Source organism: Brienomyrus brachyistius, chromosome 22, assembly GCF_023856365.1.
Source record: "Brienomyrus brachyistius isolate T26 chromosome 22, BBRACH_0.4, whole genome shotgun sequence".
Classification (NCBI taxonomy): Eukaryota; Metazoa; Chordata; class Actinopteri; order Osteoglossiformes; family Mormyridae; genus Brienomyrus; species Brienomyrus brachyistius.
The window spans coordinates 6,772,060-6,778,059 of record NC_064554.1 but is presented as its reverse complement, the minus strand read 5'-3'; the positions used below and the strand labels follow the sequence as shown (position 1 = coordinate 6,778,059).

At 43.3% G+C, this 6,000-nt stretch overlaps 1 protein-coding gene across 2 annotated transcripts in view; it reads left to right on the top strand.

Moving 5' to 3' along the window:
• Positions 1–706: 706 nt before the first annotated feature.
• Positions 707–6,000, top strand: part of si:dkeyp-72e1.9 (syntaxin-binding protein 4) — a 49,331-nt gene continuing 44,037 nt past the window's right edge. The window contains exon 1 of one of the 2 annotated variants that reach the window (XM_048992169.1): positions 707–844. The gene's annotated coding sequence lies outside the window, so the exon portion shown is untranslated. Of the gene's footprint in view, positions 845–924; positions 1,108–6,000 lie in introns of those variants that run through there. The other variant, XM_048992170.1, reaches the window with a different exon arrangement.

The following is a 6,000-nucleotide window of genomic DNA, read 5'->3' as shown; positions in this document are numbered from 1 at the left end:
CCAGCGCTGCAGAGACTTCCTGGAGGCTCCTTAAATCAAACAGTGTCACAATTTAACTTCCCATCATGCCCGATCCCTGGGTAAACAGAGGCGACACCATGATCTGCTCTAGCTGCAATCCTAACCCTCCTCAGGCAGCTGTCTCAGGTCGTCCAGATCAAATGAATGCGCTTCATGTACAAAGAGCTGTAATTCAGTGTACAGTCATGTCATCTTCATGTTATAATGACCTTATTGTCCTTGTGTGACACTAGGGTGTAACAAACAGAGGGAAGAAGAAGGAAAAAAAAACACTGACTTGTGTCAGTATTTGATTTGTGTTGCTTCTACATTTTACATTACTATTCTCACCTGGTTAGCCTTGCAGCAAAATGTCTACCTTTTTACACCTGTCTAAATGTCTGTTTGTGTGTTTCTGAGGTTTTCCGAGCTAGCGGCAAACCTCTCGCTGCTCCGTGACGCCCATCGTCTAAAGGGTAAAGTTTAGTGTACGCTTAGCTTTACAGAAACCTCGACCCGGAGCTCGGATGGCGGAAACCAATGAAACACAAGCGAGTCTTCCTGAGGCTTTCAGGACAAGTGAGCTCGTCCTGTTACAGAAGCTGTGATGTTGTGATAATGTGTGCAGCTCCGCCCTGGCCCTGCCACACCCTCCCCCCCCCCCCTCCACCCCACCGCGGCCACAAGACGCCAAAGCATCTTGTAAGGAAATGCAAGTAGTGAATCGGCAGTCAGCACGTTCTGGTTTATCTTTCGCTGCTGTTAATGACTGCTAGGAAAGCCTTATTCCTACTGGGTCATTCTCCCATCGGCCGTGACACCTGCAGCTAAAGGACACACCCAGGTGAGTTATGGGGCCGGAACGGAAACCTGTTCCGCTGGATCCCCCGCCCCCCTCGCACACAAACAGGGGGACGGCGAGCTAGCAGAGAGACTGGCCTCTGCTCTTTGCTCTCAGTTATACATTCCAGAGGCAGACCAGGGAGGGAGGTGGGACCCGGCCCCCTATGTGTCGCAAGACCCACCAAGACACGGCAAGACTCTTAAAGGTCAACTGGGCAAAAAAGCAGGGCTTTAGCTATAAATACAGAAGGCATAAGACATAAGGTAACTCCTAGCCGACAGAGCTCCACAGAAATGTAAAGGCATTATTAAATCAAAGTCTTCCAAATAGTCATCACAGAAAATAAAACCTATCCTTTTGTCCTTTCTGAATGTCTGTCATAGACTGTATTATAGAATGAAAAGATCAATGACTTAACTACTTTAAGACAGTTAAACATAAGTGGGAAAATAATCGAATAATATAGTGTGACTCCTGAAAAGCTTGTTTAGGCACTTGAAAAAAATAAGAATTAAAAAAACTGAAGACTGAAGAATGCTCCTGTGTATTTCACAAGCAGGGATCTCTGTGTGCCTGGGCGGGGCTGGGTGGTGTCACGTTCACGCGGAAAAGTGTGAGCGATCCAGGGTTATAATAATGCTGGAGTTATTTGAGTTGAGTTTTTCTGTAGTTAACTAAATTATATTCTGTATTGTGTGAGATCAGGTTGTAGTAGTGAAACCTTTTCGGAAAATGCCATTCTGCTGACTCTTGGTTGTGCCTTATGCTTCTCTATTTACAGGCATTGATGCGGGTGCCCAGGCTCCAGGATACCAGGATAGGATGCAAATCTGTCTGGTTTTTGGTAAACCAGTGCATTACTGGGTCTTACACATTCTGTGTAATTTAGAGACACAGACAGGGCCAGATGCAGGAAGCTCTCTTTCCACCTACTTCATCTTGCTCTCCATGAGACACATGCAGGAGAGAGCGAGCTTGGCAGCCGCCTGCAGCCGCCTGCAGCCACCTGCAGCGGTGCTCATGGTGCTGGGGGTTAAGGGTCTCGCTCGCGGGCAGGACTTGAACCAGCAACTTTTCAATCACAGGCGAAGAGGTTTACCCCACTGAGCCACATGCCCAGAGGCCGAGATAAAGCCATGAACAAAATATATATCCATCCATCCATTTTCCGTAAAATGTTAATGAGCAGGCAGAAACACTGATGGTTCTAGTTAAAGATAGAATAGGCAGCACCCTCAGCCCCCAAAATTACCAGCGGTAAGGAGGAAGTCAAATGATCATCAGTTTTCTTGATGGGGGGGGGGGGGGGGGGGGGCTCTTAAGTAAGACTTGACCCAGGGCCTCTGAAAGGTAGGTCTGACCCAGGATAAATCATGTAGGGGTTTCAATCCTAAGGATTTTTTTTAGCAATAAATCTGTCGCCAATATCAGTGAACAAAATAATTACGCAATTACTGTCATTGTAATTCTTATTATCTGCAGAATGTTGATGCTTTATAGCAATACCAGTTTAATTAGACAAGCGGCTGCCTCCACTGTATTCACAGTAAAATTATTCAGACCCGTGGGTATTTTTTAATGCTATTACTGTTATTAGCATTGCAGGATAGTTTCAGATTGGATCGTCTAGCTAATTCTGTCACAACAATAGAATGTAATGGAGGACAAACCCTCAATAGATTCTATTTAATCTCTCAATTGTTGGCTGAGCACAGTTTCAGGTGAAATGAAAATGTCTTTGCATATGATGCCATTTATTTGCAAGACAGGTACAAGAATGGGGAGATTCCTACGAGGCTGTTTCATTATAGGCAAAACTATAATATCTTCTTCATTTCTTTATGAAATAATTACATTCCTGCATTCCTGTAAGTGAGACATCACAGGTGCCAGGTGATGCCAGGAGAAATGAGGCTCTGAACTCCACACTGGGCGTGGCTAAGCTCTGCCGCCAATCAGCAGCTGCCTTCCATGTGGGTTACGCTGTTGGTTCAGTGACAGCGTCAGTGAATGGTGGGACACGGTAATCCCGCCCACCTTTGGATCTCACTCCGCCCACACCTCAGCAGTGAGGGATGCTTTGAGATTTTATCCCCTAATGTCAGAAAGCCTCCTCTTTAGGTTTGGCAGGTTTTTGAGGTTACTAATTTATTTAGTGGTGTGTGTGTGTGTGTGTGTGTGTGTGTGTGTGTGTGTGTGTGTGTGTGCGTGTAATACTTTGCAAGAAAACGTAAGAAAGCTGCAGCCCCAGTTTAGACCATTAAGTTCCTAACTTTGGAACCTTCTAGAAAATTGTTTTAATTATCCTCATCAGGACAGAGGAAACTGCTTGTGGAAAATGCGTTAAATTTGCATTCAGCTAAGAAAAAGATGAAAAGCATCTTTGCCTTCACATTGTGTGATATGATTGATATTAATGTCAGTCGCCTAAATACCAGCGTGTGTGACTTCAGCTTTAGTATGACTGGAATGTAGATGTGCTCAAAGGATCAACATTTTCAGTGTCAGATAATGTCTCTGACACAAACCAAATGTTCATTTGCTCACAGTGCACACAGACCATCACATACCGGTATCTATAGTGCAGGGTGATACTGTAGCAAAATGATAATAGTAATATTAAAATCGTTAATCTAAATTTCACAGGGGAACTCTTGTGTGCCCTAGAGCAGGACTTTAAATTGCTTTAGTAACTTGTGACTGAAGGAGCAATACAATCCAAAAGAGCCCAGCTGCATGTTTAATTTCCCACAATTATTTTTGTTATGCACTTTTTATTGTTTGTTATTGTTTGACTGAGAGTTTTTTTGGGGGGGTGGGGGGGGGGTGAGGCAGTTATCTGTTATATTGTCATATTGGTAGAATTTGGATATTGTTATATATTTCCATGAATAATATTTCAGTGTTGGTTTATTACTTAATACTGCACTATTGGTTGGTATCAAATGACTATTTTGAGATTTGCAGTCCCAGAACTAACCACTAGAGGGCACAACTGAAATTATTATTATTTCAATGGCTGGCTGCGAATGCACTAATTTATCCATCTTCTGTCTGCTTTTTTCGGTCAGGCTCATGGGCCAAGAGGGAAAGTGCTTAATTGCATTAAGATCTGCACTGAAAAGAGAAACAGACAGCTGGGGCAAGGATATTGTTTCGGGTGCTGTTTTCTAAGCAATTTAAGTGGATGTTTTCTAGAGTGTTTTAAGTGGAAAAGGCTGTTGTGAAATCTGATGCCCTTTTTCCCTAAATAGCCCCGGTTCCTGCAGAAGGCAGCCTTCCTGCCAAACGTACTATGTTTCCTAACCACTGCACTGGATTGACTCAGGATTATATGTCTGACAAAACATCGTCTAGCGGCCTATCAGCAGAAAACCAACGCTAACTGTGTGCTTTAGAAAACACACCTCACCTGACAATCTGGAGAAGCTAAGGCATTGTCCATAGGGATTAGCGACTTACAGGCAAGTCTCACAGCACTCCTCTCCTTTCGAACAAGCTGACATACGCTCTGCTGTCAGGCTTCGCATTGCAAGGCTGTGAGTGTGAGTAGGTGGGTATTTGTGCTCATTGATGGGCAAGGTGTTCATGTTTGTTATGCCCTGTGCTGACTGGGATGGGTCCTACTTATTGCTAACCTGCAATCAATAAGGACCAGATTGACCAAAAGACATATGCATATTATATAATTGCACATTTACAAATTCAGAGGCCTGCATGTAATGTGCTGTATTCTGCAGCAGGTAAAGCTTCACCATTACTGTGCAAAGCTGCGAAGAAGTAAATATAGATGTAAATGGGGGCGCAGCACATTTACAGTATCTTTCAGATGCCTTTGCGTCAAATAATGAAATGCATACAGATCAGTGTGGGAAACTGTAACACATACGTTGCAGTTGTTATTGAGGATGCACTGCGGAGTGGGTTTCTCGTGTTTATTCCTGCTTTCTCCGGATATGTGACACTGCGGGACTCCCAAAGACCTGCCGCCGCAGCCCCGCCCACTTTCCCAGCGCCTTCCCGCCGCCACTATGTGCGGCTTCCTGATTGGCCAGGTCCTCTTTGCTCTGCATCATAACCCCGCCCTCCTGGCCGGGGGCGGGCAGTGAGGTGTCCTGCCTGCAGCAGTCTTCCCCTGCATTGTTCAGACATGTTAATCTTAGTTAAATATGTTACATTCACATTTTATTTTTGAAAAAAAAAAAAAATCTGTGGAGTTTTGGAAATTTAGCGAAAGTTCCTCATTGGACTATATCTGGACTGAGTCATCTTTGGTCCCCAGTGCTGTAATATTTGATGAGGAAGCCTGACTTTAGGCCAGCAGCAGACTCATCTCAAAAACAACAAGGACAGAGTCTGTTTTGGAAATTTGGCCTTGACTGGGGTCAAAGGTCTTGTCGAACAGGGAAATCACTCTGTCACCCAGGAGATCGGAACTGCTGACCTTCGGATCACAGCCGCATAGTCTTCTCTGTTTGAAATAGTTCCTAGTACCATTTAATAAATAACATACTTATGCAATAAGTGAGCAGGGAAAAAATGAACTTGATCATAAAAATATTGCTTTAAAAAGCTCTGTTTTTACTTCAAGAAGAATTTCCTGGTGAAGGAAGGTATAAGAAAAGAAGAACAGGCTTTTGTTGAAAATATTTGTGATACTAAACCGTTGTTTTATTACTGGCTGTTGCCAGAAATCATTCCCACGTGGACGTCTCATATAAAAACTCCGAAATTAAATAGTCTTTTCCCTGTCTTTATTATACAATAGATCAATTTGTATTGTTTTAAAAATAAACAGAAAATTGGGACTGATACCCAGGGCATCAACCTACAAGTACATATTTTATAAGAAAAAAGTTTGTTTCTAACAGACAGGGTACTGCAGGAATGCAGTAAATGCCAGGCTTTAAACAGAGCATGAACTAGCTAGACCAGCTGAAATGCTTGTCATGTAGGTGTTCAACTTTCTGGTATTTGCATATGTTGTGAAGTTATTTGTGAACATAATTATTTAGGAACTTACCTAGACTAGTCTTGTCTGGTCTGCTATGACAGCAGCCCTTTTTGTTGATTTGAACGGCATTGAAACACAAAGTGGTGTAATGCAGTCAGTGTTCTTCTTATAGTTTATGAAAGAGGCATCAGCAATACAAGTA